We start from the raw sequence: 19276 nt of genomic DNA, 5'->3' as shown, positions 1-19276 counted from the left end.
CTTTATTTCTAGATTTGCCTGACTTATCTGGACTAGTATGCATCTGTGTAATAGTTAACTGTGACCATTTTATTATCACAGACCCCTGAGATCTGAGATATGCACAGTCAAAGGGACTATAATTGATGATTATAAACATTGGTCTTTTATTGTTGAAATGCTTTAAAATTAGTATTTTTTATTATATTTTAGCAACTTTTGTTTCAGTTCTTACTAAAAAAATGTTTAACTTTAAAACACACTCATACAAGTTTGCTTTACTTTTTGCTAAACAAATTATTTATTAAAAATTCTGGAATGTGAATCCAAAGAAACGTGTATCTATGCATGGTCCTTAAAAAACAAAGAGTGTGGGATCCAACATTTAGAAAAGTCCCGAGATACACTTAATATACCACTGATACCTTTGCATTAGAGTGTTAGATATGAACACAAGGATCTTTCTACCATTATTTGACATTACCACTCACAGAACAAACACAATGGTGTCACATATATTGTCTTGGCATATTCTTTATTCTGCTTTTTTAATTCATTAGTTAAAGGCATGATTAATTAATTTATTTTTTGTACAAGCATGTGTACTGCAGGATCTGCTAGTTAATTGCATTCTGATAAAAATATAATCCCTTGAAGAGTGAGTGCAGAAGAAATATTGCCAGTAATTTACAACTGGGGCTACAGGTCAAGTTCATGATCAGACTTATTAAGGTGTTGTTTGAACAAAACACCATTACTCTATAAAAAGGTAAAGTAATGTAAAACAGTAATTTGAAACAATATTGACCACAAAACAGCATACAGATTCACTTCACGCCATCATATACTAAGTCAGGTAACAACATTCATACAGCCACCAAGGTAGAGAGTTCCACATGTATGGGGCCAAATAAAAGAAAGGGATAATGCCCAAATTCACAAGGTTTACTCACAGAATTGCTAGCAGCCCCTCAGATGCTGAGTGCAAAACCAATGCAGTGCAGTAGGGCTGATAAGCTTATTTCACTAGCTCGTACCCAGGTTGTAAATGGACAAATGTACAAACAATTCATATACTACATGAGAAGCCAGTGCAGACCTCATGGAACAGGAGCAATGTGTTATCAACCAGGTATATCAGTAACTATCCTGGCTTCAGAAATCTGTACTAACTGTAACCGGTCAAGTTCAGTATTAGGCAGTGTCACTTATGGGACAGTTTAGTTAGCAAATTTGAAAGAGACCAAGGCATGAATAATAATCAAGAGATCAATTGACAGAACTGGCTGTTTAATCCTGGAAATGTTCCATATATGGAATTTGGATGAGCTCACTACAGCCGATGCCTGGTCCTGGAATGTAAGCTGAGTCAAGAATAATACCAGGTTTCCTCAGCTTACTGACAACTTCCAGCTTATTACCACCATATATAATGTCATTTGGCAAAGATATGTCAGAACAGACTCTCAGAGTTGAATGAACAGCCTGGGCCTTGGTCTTATTGGTGTCCAATTTCAGTCAATTTTTAGTAAACCTAACATGGATGGCTTCAAGATTATCATACAAGAGAAATATACAAAATATACTCCTCATATTTTGAAAGTCCAGCGACATAACTGGAGATGCCCTGTATTTCAGCCATGTTTCCAAGGCTAAGAACTCCATCCCATTCCCCATTAGACTCACTGAAAGCCCACACATCTTAAAAACTGAAGTAAAACAATTTTTCCTTAACTCTTTCCTATGCCCTTGTTATATTCCAGGATAAGATTATCAACTAACACAATAACAAGTGCTGTACTTAAAATTCGGTTGAATCACCTCATTACTACAAATGTAACATTCTTTAAACATGCCTATAATGTACTACTAATAATATGCATTAAATGAATTCATGAGCTTTTTATATTCATGAGCTTTTTGTATTACAATGTCTTATTATGTACAAACCATCGTCATCATGTATTACTACTATGCTCATATAATGTCTTAGTATTTGCATAAAATATGAAAATGTGATAGTAGAATGCATTGTTCTTTAACTTTATGTGTATGGAGCTTTTCTACAAGGGCCTTGCACCCAGCTGGACTTTCCTCATTAGCAAAACAAAATAAAATAAAAATAGTAAATAAAAAACTAAAGACGAGTCATACCTTCTTGAGGTAAGGAAACATAGTTGTATCATTTTTATTTATTTATTTACATTTGTTTACCGGGAAATTCTGACTGGACGCAGGTCCTTTTTCAGTGGATGCTCAGGGAGAGAAGCTCCACATCATCATGTACATGATAGAGATACAAAGTTGCGTTACATTTGAGTATGTAAGACCATTCTCCTTTAAAAGATCTCCTAGATGAAGCATGCACACATTGTATTATAAATGACTGAGAATAGAATCTTGTGGAATTCTACATTCAAGGCTGTATCTAGATAAGGAATTGTGCTCTGACCAGACTGTGTATAGTTGGAGAAAAGCATGCTAATCAAAAACTGTAGAAATCCCACAATACGATCTAAGCTGTTCTATTAAGATACTATGTGTTGAATGCTGATGAGAGGCTCAGGATGACCAATGCCATAAGTGTCACTGGTCTCTTGACATCAGCAGACCATTTGCAACTCTACTTAGAGCTCTTTCAGTATCATGGCATGTGTGAAATCCTGACCAGAAAGGGTGTGAAAACCTGACTGGCAAGGGTCCATGAGTCCATCAACTTAAAGGAAGGTTTCTAGCTGCTTGTAGACAACTTTCTTAATAACCTTCCCAATAATGAGAGGTTAAAGATTGGGTGGCAATTATTCAAGTCATTTGTGTCTAATGGTGGTTTCTTCAGGGTTGGAATCACCAACACCTTCTTCAAGGCTGAAAGAAACACTCCATCCCTCAAAGAGCAACTCAAGATTTGATAGGTCATTGGCTTCAATATATTAAAGCCAGCTATAACCAGTGAAGAAGGACATGGATCTAGCTAACATATGATTGACTGCAAGCTAAACAGCACATTAGTAAAGTTATCAAAAATAAGAATCGTGAGCACCAAACATGACATAGATAAAGGGGCAGGAGGGTATACTTTGTCACCCTTGGGATCGGCTAAAGGAAAGGTGGACCTAATAGAGGTAATTTTTTCAGTGAAAAATCAAGAAACAGACACATTCTGAGTTTGACAAATCTCTTCCATTTGTCAGGCCGTCTGGGCTGTACAGTCTCCCTCCACAACCTGGAAAAGTGACGTCAGTCTATTAGTCTCTGAAGAAATGTCCCTTTACTTGTAGTCTGATTTCTCACAGGAGCATTCTTCTTGATAGAAAGACTAATGCTCATCAAGCTCAAATCTGTTTCTCCACCAGACTGACAATCACCAGAGTTACCCCACCCCATGCCTAGTTAAGCTAACCTAGTCAAAACTGATATTCATTCCAATGGAACACTCTTTTTTAGCTGAAATTTCAAGTTAATGATATTAATTTCTGGTTCAGAATTAGGTGATAATTTTGGACAGAGTGTCAAAAAAGGAAGATGCATAGCCTGTGCCAGTGATATAGAGGGATAATGCCATCAGTATGGCCCAGGAGAATTAAGAATGATTAGTTTGACACAGGTACTTGACAGATGAGACAGAAAACAGGGATATGCCCATTCAGGGAAAAAATGGCGGTCTCAGTCAGCCTTACACTGTTGCTATCCTGCCACTACCTCTCTTTTTGATGGCAGAAGGATGTCAGGATGTAGAGAAGAGGTACAAGAAAGATGTGGGTCTGTTCAGACAATTGTGAAAATAGTCCTTGTTGGCACATGAGGGGAAGTCAGCATGCAAAGAAAAAAAGGACATGGACAGTCCTTGTGGTGGTCAAGTGTTCACATCACCAACTGGATAGAGATAAAGTCATTCAAAATAAAAAAGTATATCTTTGTATCCATAATGTCAATGAGAACACAACAACTTTAATGTCTGTCCATTTGACTTTCATTGAATATGGGAATCTGCTACCAGTAGGATATGAATGGGCATCCATTTGGTAGAGGCTTGGTGGCTGGCAGTCAGAGGAAGGAAAAAAGTATTCAACTGGGTGGCACAGTGGTGCAGTGGTTAGCACTGTCACCTCACAGCAAGAGGTTCTCTGGACTGATTCTCACCTGGGGTGCCTTCTGGGTGGAGTCTGCATGTGCTCCCTCCGTTCGCATGGGTTTCCTCTTGTTTCCTCCCACATTCCAAATACATGCATCTGGACTGTTTCTTCCTGGGCCTCTGCTGAAAATGTGCTCTGTCCCAGTTGGACTTTCCTGGTAAACAAATGTTAAATAAAATAAATAAATAAAATCAAGAAAACAAATGGCTGCACTTGTAACACAATGGAGTGCTGGGAAGGATGTAAAAAAATATATATATATATTTGGTATATGAGCACACATACACACTTCTTCAGCATTTTTAGGACCACAATACTCAAAATTCAATCAGTGTTCTTAAAGGCTTACCCCATGATTTTGCTCCTTTCTGTTACTAAAGATCCCATCCTCGTTTATTTTATATCCTTTGCAATATTCAGTACTTCTGTTATTGCTGTTATACATTTTGATTTTTATTTTTAGTAATTGCTTCTTGACAGCCTATAGCATTTGACTTAGTAAGGCTTTACTATAAATGAACAATTCACATTCAGTATTACAGCTCAAAAATAATCTTAGTTACTTCCATTTTTCCTCCAACATTTCTGTATACTATGTAAATATATATTTTTTAATCTGCTAACTTATTACATTCCCAAAAAGCATAGGCCATTTACCTCAACAACATGTCCTGCATACCTGAGTCAAATCATCTGAAATCTATTTAGAGTATAAAATACTTATGTGAACACTTCCTTGCAAAAATCCTAAACCTTCTGGACTTTGCAGCATACTTAAGAGCCCTACAAATCTCTTCTTATTGTTTCTTTGTAAATATACTTCCTGTTTTGTTCATAGGTAAGTACTAGGCTAGCTGTCCTTGCAGGCCATTTTAAACCTAGCCAGTTTTCCTTTTTGTGCTCAAAATAACCTATTCCATTTAGTTATAGATTGGCTTTACCCATCCCAGTCAATAATTATATATTACTCCTAATGAAAATAACTGGGATCATACCATAGATAATTTGAGGGGACTATTGCATGGGATAAAGCATTTAGGAGCAGCCTCTGCCCATTAGTAGTACAAATGACAATCCTGGGGTAAGTTTTCTGTTTCCTATCCATAGATACAAGTTACACTTGAACATGGACAGAGATGAATTTTGTTTTATGTGGATACAAGGTTTGTTCAATAGCAGCAGTGTCCACTGAAACACCTGTGCCTCCAAACCATTCTGCTGATGTTGCAGGAGAGGTTTTGATCCCCAGACTGAGTATTTCTGATGACATTTGACTTGCTGATGCGCAGTAAACCCATCAGTAATGGGTCAGATGATGCCTTGTATGCCAGACACTTGGCAGTTTGTAGAATACTGAGTGTAGTGATAAGGCTTTGAATCAGTCTTTGTAGGACATGTTGTGTAGGCCTTATATCCTTTAAGTAAGGTATCTCTGTGGGCATTACAGGTGTTGCATGTTTCTGGACAGATACGGCATTCTCTTCAATGACTGGCCTAATGAGGGCAGAGTAAAGGGGGACAATGACATCCCTAGAGCTAGGGACAATCCCTTTGTTTATAAGCTGTGCAATATAGAATTAATTTCTTAAAACAATGGACACATGTTGATCAAAAATTAGGTCATATAGTCCACATAAGTTCCCAAATCCCAAACAGGTGGATCATCTCTTAGGGGTTTATTGTCAATGTAGTGGTTCCCTGCAGTAAATGACTTCCCAAAGGATACAATAATGCATTTTTTGACATTTAGTTTCAGTCCATGATTTTACACCACTTATTTATTTGGGACAACCCTTCCTGCAGGATGGCTAAGTCATTTGGGGATTTAATGACTGCTCCTAGCTTGAATTTTTCTGCAAATGTAGTTAGCCAGAGACATTTGGTATTGGCTTTTACTTCAGAAGGATGCAAAGCAAGAAAGGTTGTAGCACTGAAAGTTGGGAGACTCCACTGGTGAGTGTTCTTTTTGTGGTGGCAACTTTTCCCATTTTAATTATCTTTTAATTACTCTCTGATTTTTCTCACTCTTTTATATTATCCACAGCTTGATAAAACAAAAAGCCAGCTTTGACCTGTTGTGTGAGTTGTAACTGGAGCTTGCAGTAAGTAACCGAGATCCCTGGTATTTCACATTACACAAGCAGTCAACCACCTTAGTCTCCGGACTGCTGACATATTGGAAGATTGAAAACAAAGCATTTGGACTACATTTTCCATCTGATGAAGTACATTTAAGCTACATTTACAATACTGCACTTATCTTACCTTTTAAATCAGTTTTGTGTGTTGTGTTTGCTCTTTATCTGAAGTTAAAGCTATTAATTTAAGGCATTTATATAGTCTGCATTGTTTTTTTTTTTTTTTTTTATGTTTCTTTGCTTGGCCTAGGTGCTCAGATTGGGCAGACATTTTATTGCATTTTTACTAGCTTTCTTTTGAATTTCAAGCTAAGATAAGCTACAGATATAAACTGATTTAGATTTTACAAAATCCATTGTTATTTCTCTGAGCTCTTAAGTAAATTATCAGCATTGCTCACCTAACTCTGTGGTGTAATCACTTTTTAAACTTAAAACAAAAAGCCAGCTTCCACTTGTGTGAGTTGTAACTGGAGCCTGAAGTAATTAACCAAGCTACATATCCCTGTTGTGCTTTTATATTTGGATGCTTTCAGTCTAATTGCCTATACCATATATTTTGCTTTGGAAGCCCTTCCATTCTCATTTTCTTTGTACCTGGCCCTAAAAGCTCTTCCCAGTCTTACCTTCTCTGCTCATTTTACTGGTTAATGACAGAGGAAACTGGGAAGGCCGATCCCTAGACTATTAGTGTACAAAGTGTGTGCGCTCTCCTCATTACTGGCTTGTCTGCCCTTAGATTGCCTTATAGCTAGTTGTTAGATGTGTTATTGTACTTTTTCACAGGTGTGTTGTTACATTAAGAAAACTAGGACTGCAGTTCTATTGGATGTAGAAAGATAGCCTAGTCTGACCGAGTTAGAAAACACACAGGGAGGCTTAAAGAGAGAATTATTTGTTGCAGCTAGTTATTTGATTTATTTCTGATACCTTTTTTTTTTTTTTACTTTAGGCTGTGGCGGACCAGCGGTTAGAGTTGTTGTCTCACAGCAAGAGGTTCTCCAGTTCGATTTTCAGCTGGAGCACCTTCTGTGTGGAGTCTGCATGCCCTCACTGTGGTCAAGTGAGTTTTAAAGACATGCAGGTAGGTGTGTGTGTGTGTGTGTGTGTGTGTGTGTGTGTGTGTGTGTGTGTGTGTGTGTGTGTGTGTGTGTGTGTGCCTTCTGTGAAGGCTGGACACTGGGCTTGAAACTCGACACAGTAAAAACTCCACTGCCAATCAATCTGTGGACCTGTGATCCACTGTGGTAACCACTAATGGCAGAACTTGGAAAGAGACCATTTTACTTTTGGTTAATTAAAGTGTGTAATTATATTAAGAAGACTGGAGCTGCAATTCAAGTGGAAGAAGAAATGCAGCCTGATCTGTCTGATTTAGAAAACAAACAAGGTGGCTTAAAGGGACAATTACTTGTTGTGACTAGTTGGTACTTTTGCACTTTTGGCTAACCAAAGTGTGTTTTTACATTAAGAAGACAGGTAGTGCTATTCTAGTGGCAGTAGTAAAGTAGCCTATTCAATTGTAGTTTGGAAACACATAGGAAGGCTTAAAGTGAGATTGTTTCATCAGGCAGAGGGCTTATTATAGACTTAGTTGTTTGGAATTAATTTGCATTTGAAAAATACTTTTGTTGTGCTTTTACATTTAGAAGTTCCAGGATCATCCATCTTGTGGCAGAAGGTATTTATAGCTGGTCTTTCTGAGTTGGAAATCATTCCAGGTAGCTCCAAATGTGGTTGTTTATTGGCTAGATGGCACAGGGGTTAGTTTTCAGATTTTTTCTGCCTGCTATAAATTAGGTGCTTTTTCATGGAACTGTTCACTGCGCAGTGGTGGTTAACAGTATACTGTATAGTAGCAAACTATAAAGTTAGTACATAGGATTTAACCTGTAACACAGAAGACTTTGAATGATGCTAAGCTTGAGGCAGCTAATTAGTGCACCACTAATGTCAGATCATGGCATTATCTAACATTTAACCATAGACACCACTCTGGTGAGCCCTGTAAAACCAAGTTTCTAAACCATAATATCCTGACCCTAATACAGGTCCTGACAACATGGAGTTGCCATTTCCTAATGTCTCTGTGTCCAGCTTGGCAGACATGGGCATCCTAAGAGAATGTACCAATTGTCTCATGTACTTAAACAGCCATTTAATCCTTAAAGAAATTAACACAGTATGTAAGAGACGTACATATGTAACTTCCTTGGAGGCAAAAGTTTCACTTACAAAGTTGTCAAGAACACACACTACATTCTTCACAAATACTGCTCACTACACACATAGACTGTTTATGCTATGGGATTTAAAAGAAATCTCTCTATACCTCAAAGACCTCCTAACCTGTCAAATGGCAACACTTATCCTCAGCAATCACTAAAGCACACACCAAAAGCAATACCTAATGACACAGATAAGCCTATGGCCAATGATCCCTAGAACAAAGCCTGTAAGGAAAGTAAACACTTTACCTAGTACTCTTGTCATAGGAGATTCTATTGTATGACACACAGATGCCCCTCTCACCAAGCTGGACAAGGAGAAGATAATGGTTAGTTGTCTATCTGGAGCAAGGATCTGAAGCCCCATCCTTACTAGACCTAAAGTCAATAACCCAAGATTCCTTCCTATCTGTTGAAACATGGCTTACTAACGCCCTTCTTATCCTTAATCCCAACAAGACCAAACTCCTGCTTTTCAACCCTTCAAGATCAACCACATCAAGCCCCTCATTCAACATCATATCAAAAAATAAAACCATAATCACTCTAGTTACCCACACTAAACACCTAGGTGTAGAAATCGACAATAACTTGAAAGTTGATATTCACATATCTCAAAGCACTAAGAAGGTGCACAAAAAGCTAGGTGTTCTATATAGAAACAAACAATTTCTAACAAATAACACAAAAGCTACCATCGCTTGTACACACCTCATGTCAACTCTCCTTTATGCCTCACCCATTCTAACCAACCTCAGAAAAAAATGATCTAACTAAACTTGAATCCTGTTACAACAAAATTGCCAGATTTTCACAGACTCCCCATACAGATGTTCATAGGTTCATAGATCACACCATTGCTTATTCCCTTAAACAACTGAGCTGGCTAGAACTCCCTCAGCTATTACTCTTTAATCAAATAACTTTTGCTCACAAAATCCTGCATCAACCAGATAAAACTCCTTCTGTTAAGAATCTTATACAACCACACTCCAATAACAGATCTCTCCATTCTAGTAATAAACTACTTCTTGACATCACTAAAGCTAATAACTCAGCTGGGGAATCACTCTTCTCAAACTTCATTCCTAAAAGATGAAACACACTACCCACCCAAAAAACCTCTATCTGCTTTACAGAACAATTCAAAAACCTACTAAAATCACACTTAAGGAACACTTGGCTCTGTACCTGCACTTGCCATGGTTAGTTATTTTATTCCCTAAAGATTACAGATGTGTAATTCATGAACATTCCTTTGACTACTTACTAGTAACCCTTCTACCACCAGTAGGGAATTTATATATATATATATATATATATATATATATCTGATGCTAATCAATGTCACTATTGAATTAAATTGAAATGCACATAACATATCAATGCAAAATACTAACAAAGCCATTGTCTAAGACTTGTACAATTCTGAACTTTTCTTGATTTTGTATTTTTGTTTGTATTTTGCTCAATTCTGTACTTTTCTCAATTTTGTATTTTGTATTTTTGTTAATTTGGAGCTTTTCTCCCTAAGACACCCCTGAAAAAGGACCTGTGTCCAGTTGGACTTCGCCAGTATACATATGTAAAATAAATAAATAAAATAAATAAATATCATGTACACACTCAACTGATGGCATCACACATACCAGTATTATTCTACCATAGTTCTTGTGGGTGCAAATGATCTAGGATGCATTGTACTGGACTGTATGAAGTGACATGTTATAGATCTCTCTGAATAAATGTCAGAGGCAGGTATGTGCCTTGCATTCACCAGCATTCTACCCTCACCAAGGATGATGCCACAGTATGAAAAGAAAATGATTGATTTAAATAACTGTCTTAGTTTTTTTTGTCAGTCCAGGGAATTCAATATCAATTAACATGGGAGGACATGGTTAACAGATCAGATTGCTTTGCCAAGTATGGCCTGCACCTGTTCCCCTGGGTGTTTGGATATTTGCTAAACTTTGCCTACCCCATCACAGCCTTTTTCTGCAATGTCAAAATAACTAAAAAAAAAAAAAAAAAAAACAGAGCAACCTTAAGGTGTTACTCCTCAATACGCAAAGACAAAATAAGAAACTCCACTCCCTACAAACTCTCCTCATTCTGCAGAATACAGACATTTGTGTTGTCACTGAGACATGGTTTAAAGCATTGGGACATACTTCAGCAATGGAAGGCTACAGTATCTTCCATACATTTAGACCAACAGCAGCACATACAGGGGTTAAAAGTGTTGGTGTCTAGATGTACATTGGCAACAAATACAGCTCCAAGCTGGTTAAACAGAATGATGGCCTGGAGTTCATCCACATCCAAGTCTACATTGACAAAGTCTGTTACCATGTCCTGGCCAGCTATAGGTCACCCTTCATGACCCATAATGCTCACAACTCTTATCTAGACCTACTAGAGATATGCACCATCCAACCAGATACCCTGCTTATTGGAGACTATAATTACCCCTCTATAGAATCAGAAACATTCACTGCCTCTAACTCCCAGGCACAATGTTTCCTGAACTTTATCTACACAAACACCCCAGACGAGGTAATGCACAATCCAAGCAGAGGACTGAATGAATTGGACGTAGTACTCACCAACATGGGAGAGTGTTGCACCCACCCACCTCTGTGTCACATCCTTACTGCTGAGGTCGTACCACAAAGCTGTCTCCCTTGAAATAAAAGTGAATCTGGAAATTCAACCAAACCCATAACATTTAGGAACTATTCTAAAGCAAACAACATCTTATTAAATGACAGTTTGTCAAAATTCATGGTTCTCCTGAACCCCGAGAACACAACTACGTATGTGGAATTATTTATAGAAACCCTGTACAAACATGTAAATGGCTGCACTGAGGCTGATGTACCTACCAGAAATAATCCCAGATCTAACACCAAAAACAAGCCCTACTGGTGGAATCCTTGCCTTAACAGGCTAAATAACAACAGAAAAACAAAATCATGGCCAAAATTAGAAACAGCAACTCTCATATACACAAGAACTCTCTGATTCAACTAAACAAGAAACTAAGAGGTCTAATAAAGTCCAACAAGGCCAGTTATAAGGTCAGGATAACCTCACAGGCTAAGGACAATCACAAGGCCTTCTTCAGCTATGTTAGGAACTTTAAAGTTAACACTCAGCAGTGTGCAGAACTGGTGGTAAATGGCACAAACTTCACAGAACAGAGTGACATAGTGAATCTGCAGCCTGATAAACTTAGCGCTAACTTCACCTCTATTCCTGTCTCCCACTACCTCCTGTGAAATTCCTTCTAGCATATATCCTCCCCCCAACTATCAACAGGAAGTAAGTCCTCATGACGTTTGCTAAAGACAAAAAAACTGCTTCAATGGGCCCTGACAATATCTCTGGTAGCTTCCTAAATAGCTTAAAACAAGATGTAGGAGGACTACTTGAGGGACTTCTCAACTACAGGTTACATGCCAGGTGAATGAAGGGCCACAGCAGTCATCCCTTCTCATAAGAGTGGACCATCAAATGACCGCAGGAACTACAGACACATTGATCTAACAAGTCTGATATGCAAAGCCATGGAGTGAATTATTATGGAAATAATCAATAAGGGCACTGGCAACTTGCAGACATAGGCCCCATCATAGTTTGCCTTCATTAAGGGAAGGTCTTGCCTGCTCAGTCTGGTAGATTTCTTTGATAGGGTCACCAAGGCTACAATACCTCACTGAGGTATTGTTGGAAAACACTCAGAGCTAGGCATAAATCCCTACATAACTTCCTGGATTGCCAGGTGGCTCACAGTTAGGACACAAAAAGTCACAACTGGTGAGACCACCTCCACCAAGAGACCAGCTGTGACGTCCCCATTCTGGATCAGTAATCAAGGAGCCTGAATCCTCATCACTGACACTAGAGAGGGATGTTCACTTGGAATACAAATGGATATAATCAGTATTTCGAGATGTAGACCTCTCTGCATCCAGCACAATTTCCCTTATGAGCACACAGGGCACACACTCAGCCTGGGGTCTGTGTGTCTCTATCTGTCTCTCTCCAAATCTCCAAGAAGACTCCCCACTGGCAATGCTATAGAGTTAGTTCCTCAGCCAAGTGTCCAAGCCAAGTCCACCAGCACCCTCTCTATGAAACCAGTGCTTTGTGTCACTGCTTCAAGTAGTTGACACACACACTCTGAGATTTAATTTACACACACACACACACACACACACACACACACACACACACACACACACACACATGGGAAAAACTGGCACAGATTAACTAGCTATGCCACATTCAGTCCAGACTACAAGGTAGTTTCACTGCCACCCATCAGTTACTATAAGGCTCTTAAAAATTATGGTATAAGTTAAATAACCTAATATATTTTTATAACAATATTTTTATAATAATGTTGGCTCAAAACTAGGTATTCTTCACATGTCATTTTACAATTTTAAATTTATATATATATTTTTTATAATTCATATGTTTTGTACCTTATAGGCAATTAGTATATTTAGCTAAGTTTATATTTAATACCTATATGTTCTAACTTATAGTTAGATTCCTGGATCTATGCTATATTAAATTAAATCAAACTATTTTTACCTAAATAGATCTTGTCTATTAGCTTTAAGGCAAAGGAAGTATTCTGATATATAAACTCTAACCATTAATTAATTTTAATAAGGATCTATTTATTTATGTACTTTTAAGTGTATGGTTTCATTTTTTAGCACTTCTTAGCATTGCTATATATTTTTCAACCTCATTGTTATTTGTGCCCCACTGGGTACGTTCATGCTTCAAGTCACATTTCATTAGACTTTGCTTCGGGCTCTATTTGGTCTGTGATATACTTTTAAAAGTTATATGTCACTTGGTTTGAGCTCCGAGTTGTATCTTTTGATGTTTTAACAATATATTTTTATAGCAAGACTTAATCAAGTATGTAAAATTATTTAAATGATTTTATTTGTTTTTAAAAAGACATCGATAGAACTTACAATAACAATGTACTTATAATGGTGTTTTAAGTACAAATATTTTTAGAAATGCTTTATAGAAATCTGGTGTACATTTTTAAATAATTTATGTTAAATGAATGTAAACTCCGGTTACGATGGTAACCGCACAAACGTTCACCCAGCATTATATCTATTAGCATTTCGATGCGCAAAGTTTCTATTGCCTTTTTTCTAAACATGGACTAACTGTTGAACTGCACCAAGTTCCTTAAATGTTTACTTGTTTGTTTAGTTGCATTGGCAACCGCAAACAAGTCCTTCTAGGGCTATACCTGTCAGCTTTCAGTTGCGCAGTGTTCTCATTGCTTTCATTTATTTCATCTAATTACAGAGTTATAGTTGAATTACATCAAGTTCCATGATAGTTTGTTTGTCTAACTCATTATATATACAATCTGGTGTACATTTTTAAATAATTCGTGTTAAATGTATGTAAGCTCCGGTTACGATGGTAACCGTGATAAATGCTCACCTAGCATCATTTCTATTAGCATTTTGATGCAGGTTCCTATTGCCTTTTGTCTAAACATGGATTAACTGCTGAACTGCACCAAGTTCTTTAAATGTTTAAATGTTTACTCGTTTGTTTAGATGCACTGGCAACCGCAAACAAGTCTTTCTAGGGCTATACCTGTCAACTTTCAATTGCGCAGTGTTCTCATTGCTTTCATTCATTTCACCTAAGCACAGAGTTATAGTTGAACTACATTAAGTTCTATGATTGTTTGTTTATCTAACTCATTATATATGCATATATTTACACTTTTAATTCACAAACTGTATCATGAGTTATGTTCAAGATTTATTATTTTAGAATTTGTATTCATTATTAATGAAAGCATCGCTTCTGATAGTTTGTCAGTTGATCTAGGAAGCTAAGCATTGCTGCTTTAAATGTTTAATGAGGTACCTAATTACATAGGGCTTGGTTTTAATTAATTTATATAATTTATGTAGTATATAAGCACTTTATTGTAGAATCTTCATTTGTCTGATGAAGCGTGGCTGTGACCACGCGAAAGCGCTTACCCTTCAATTATATTTATCATAATAAAGAAGAGTTTTACTTTTGCTACGGCTGCCGATAATTTCTTTGAACTGTGGATTTGGGAAGTTTGTTAAACAGCAACCGCTCAGTACTTTAACTTCATTGCGGTGAGATCAGGTTTCTGCTTTTCGCATTTGCACTTGTTTGTGTTACCTGACCTCTTGGAGTTGCAGTTACCTCTTGGTTTTTTTCTAATTTTTCTGTGTGGTAACTGCTCTACGCGATGGATTCCACCAATGTAGAATTAGACTACAGACCAGAGTCGAGGGAATTTTCAGCTATACCAGAAGGATTGCTGCATCACGTCGCTAACCCTTTATTGGCTTTGGAACTAGGTGGGCCAGTTAACATTCCTGCTTCCACCTTACCTGAAGAAAATCTTGCTGACTTCAACTTGGTTGTGAAAGAATTTGAAGATAAGCTATACCTTTACAAAGGTACGCCTGGCAAAGGCAACACCTTGAAGCATCCATACATCATAGAATCGCACTCGAGGAATGCGTGTATTTTGCATGCCATCTTATGGAACTAATCATCCGGTGCTCTTGAAAAGTGGCAGGACCTAAATATTGAACAAGGATTCAGGTACATGTCACTTTTAAATGAATATTTTTACCTCTTGAGACTAAATTACGTACTGAAATAGACATAACTCACAAAAATTTAACTGACAAGTTTAAATCAGATTTTGCTAAAAATAGACTGCAAACCATTTTCTCACAAGTGAATTCTTTCAGTGAGAAATTGAAACAAATCAAACTGAAAAAGTTGCAGAGGGACTTTAATGATTTTCAAACTGGTCAGATTTTTGTCTGGCCCAGACACAATAATGCACAATCTCAATCGCAAAGGCCAGCTTCTTTAACACATGCTAATGACAATGTTATAACTAGTGATGCTGCTTCTACATCTGTTGGTGTTTCAGTTCCGTCTACTTTACCTGTAACTGATAATAATTCTGCTCAACTTAGTGAGACGGAATTTCCTAGATTGACTGCTTACTCTGCAACACCACCTCCTAACCAACTAGCTTTTGCTAATATGCACAATGACATTCGTTTAGGCGCAAAACCTAAAGTTGCTCAAGAAGCAAGTCGTTTTACCCTATCCCATAAAAACACAGTATCAAGGGAGAGGGCGCTCTCAGAGCAGAGGGCCAAGAAAAAGGAAAAATTCAGAAGAGAGATATGGAACGAATCGAAGGCAAAGGATGTGACTGACATATTTGTTAATTTATCTAACTATGATTTATGTATATCAGATGCTAGTTTGATTAACAAGGGCTTAAATTTCATACCAGCACAATGCAGTAACTTGGCTGATGTTTTATGTGAGCTACGTATTTTTTGTAGAAATGTAGCCCTTAAAATGTTTTTTTAAAAACACCTCTACAACAAACAATACTGAAACTCCACAATCTGAATATGTGTCACTAAGACAAAAGAGTAACTTTTCACCTCCTTTACCCTTCAGTATTGATTGTTTCTTAAAGGCTTGTGAGAGAGATTTTATAAACTCTTTTCTACTAAGAAAACAAAATAGCTTATGTTAACTTAACTTCTGGTGAAATGGCATCTTTAAAGAAGTTCAAACAGTTTTCTGACATCACCTTTAGACCTGCAGACAAAGGTGGTGGTATTATAGTTATGAATACTGCAGACTATGTTACTTTGATGTTAAATATGTTATCAGATCAAGAAACTTATTCCACTATCTCTCAGGAAAAGTCTACTCTATTATAACTAATGTACATGCCACATTACATGACCTTCTAATGTGCCGACAAATTACACCAGAAGAATATAGGTACTTATACATTGAGTTCCCTACTACTCCTACAATAAAAGGCTTGCCCAAGATTCACAAACAGGTACATCCTATACCCCTTAGGCCTATAGTCTCAGGCTGTAATTGGGTAACTGCCACCATTTCGACTGCTCTTGAAAAATATCTTAGGCCTGTAGTGGATTCGGTTCCAACTCTGTTAAAAGACACCTATGATTTACTAAGCAGCCTTAAGGATGTAACACTGAATACTGGGACAGATGAGTATATGCTGATAACTTTAGATGTAAAAATCTTTTTACGTCCATCCCCAATGATTTGGGTTTGGAAGCAATTAGAGAACTACTTGTAAGAGATACCAACTTCTCCTCTGATAAAATTATACTAATTTGTCAGCTCTTGGATTTAGTGCTTAACAATAACATCTTTATGTTTGATAGCATGACGTATTTGCAGACATGGGGTGTAGCTATGGGCACCCCATGCGCAAATGCGAATTTAGTGGTCCTAAATTGGGAAAAAGAGCATTTGTTCACCAATCCTGCTTTTGACAAAATTAAGTTCTACAAACGCTTTGTAGACGATGTTCTCCTAATTTGGCAAGGTACCCTAGAGGAATTTACATGTTTCTTACACCATCTAGAAACTACCACTAGTTACTTGAAATTCACAGTGGAAGCATCCATGAAACAAGTTGAATTCCTGGATGTTACCTTGACACTTACTGAGCAAGGAAAAATCACGTCCTCTATCTTCAGGAAACCTACTTGGACCAACACACTACTTCATTTCAGCAGCATGCATCCTAGGCATATGTTCCCAGGAATAGTTAAAAGCCAGTTTACTAGGCTGACTAGACTTAGCCAGGAAAATACTGTTTTAGAAAAAGAATCTGACCTGTTAGAGCAATTATTTTTAGATAGAGGCTATAATTTTAAGCTTGTCAACTCCATTAAAAACAATACTATACATTCTACAGAATCTACATCACTTACTGTTAAGAAATACATTTCCTTCAAACATAAAAATAGCAATGACAATATAAAAATACCATACATTTTAAAATACACTAGCGATGTAAAATGTTTGGAGACAGTTATACGGAATAACTGGAACATATTACAGACAGATTTTTAGTATCTAATCTGGTGGGAAACTTTCCTTCCTTTTTATACAAAAACTGTTCCAACTTGAAGCAAATTCTATGTAAAGATTTTGTACTAAATGCTAAGAAACCTACCCAAGTAATGGGAACAGTTTCTTGTGGTTCTTGTACCAGGTGTAAAATGATTTGTCTAGATTCAACCTTTACTCATTCCACCTTAGGTTTTACCTATCATATTAATGTTGCAGCTACTTGTCAAACAAAAAACCTGGTTTATTTAGCAACTTGTACAAAATGCACAGCATTCTACATTGGATTAACTAAAAGAAGGTTAACTGATCGTATTTATGATCATTTATACGAAATAAAGAAAGAAATAGATACTAATGCATTAGCACAACATATAATAGAACATAAAGAACATAATTTTCTATTTAGGGTACTTGAAAAAATAAACTTAAATCCCAGGGGCGGAGATAATATAAATAATCTAGCCCTGGCAGAATTAAAGTGGATTTTAAAATTTAATGCTCATAGTTACCCAGGACTGAATACCTCAGTTTCTATTAAACCCATTTTAAATAATAGGAAACGCTAACATTTATGTACAATTATTATATATTTACATTTTTAGTTGTACGTCTCTTATCACTAAATGTCCTTAAAATTATGGTATAAGTTAAATAACCTAATATATTTTTATAACAATATTTTTATAATAATGTTGGCTCAAAACTAGGTATTCTTCACATGTCATTTTACAATTTTAAATTTATATATATATTTTTTATAATTCATATGTTTTGTACCTTATAGGCAATTAGTATATTTAGCTAAGTTTATATTTAATACCTATATGTTCTAACTTATAGTTAGATTCCTGGATCTATGCTATATTAAATTAAATCAAACTATTTTTACCTAAATAGATCTTGTCTATTAGCTTTAAGGCAAAGGAAGTATTCTGATATATAAACTCTAACCATTAATTAATTTTAATAAGGATCTATTTATTTATGTACTTTTAAGTGTATGGTTTCATTTTTTAGCACTTCTTAGCATTGCTATATATTTTTCAACCTCATTGTTATTTGTGCCCCACTGGGTACGTTCATGCTTCAAGTCACATTTCATTAGACTTTGCTTCGGGCTCTATTTGGTCTGTGATATACTTTTAAAAGTTATATGTCACTTGGTTTGAGCTCCGAGTTGTATCTTTTGATGTTTTAACAATATATTTTTATAGCAAGACTTAATCAAGTATGTAAAATTATTTAAATGATTTTATTTGTTTTAAAAGACATCGATAGAACTTACAATAACAATGTACTTATAATGGTGTTTTAAGTACAAATATTTTTAGAAATGCTTTATAGAAATCTGGTGTACATTTTTAAATAATTTATGTTAAATGAATGTAAACTCCGGTTACGATGGTAACCGCACAAACGTTCACCCAGCATTATATCTATTAGCATTTCGATGCGCAAAGTTTCTATTGCCTTTTTTCTAAACATGGACTAACTGTTGAACTGCACCAAGTTCCTTAAATGTTTACTTGTTTGTTTAGTTGCATTGGCAACCGCAAACAAGTCCTTCTAGGGCTATACCTGTCAGCTTTCAGTTGCGCAGTGTTCTCATTGCTTTCATTTATTTCATCTAATTACAGAGTTATAGTTGAATTACATCAAGTTCCATGATAGTTTGTTTGTCTAACTCATTATATATACAATCTGGTGTACATTTTTAAATAATTCGTGTTAAATGTATGTAAGCTCCGGTTACGATGGTAACCGCATAAATGCTCACCTAGCATCATTTCTATTAGCATTT

Source organism: Protopterus annectens, chromosome 13.part0 (genome assembly GCF_019279795.1).
Source record: "Protopterus annectens isolate FY-2018-M chromosome 13.part0, PAN1.0, whole genome shotgun sequence".
Taxonomy (NCBI): Eukaryota; Metazoa; Chordata; order Ceratodontiformes; family Protopteridae; genus Protopterus; species Protopterus annectens.
Note: the sequence above shows the minus strand (reverse complement) of the source record.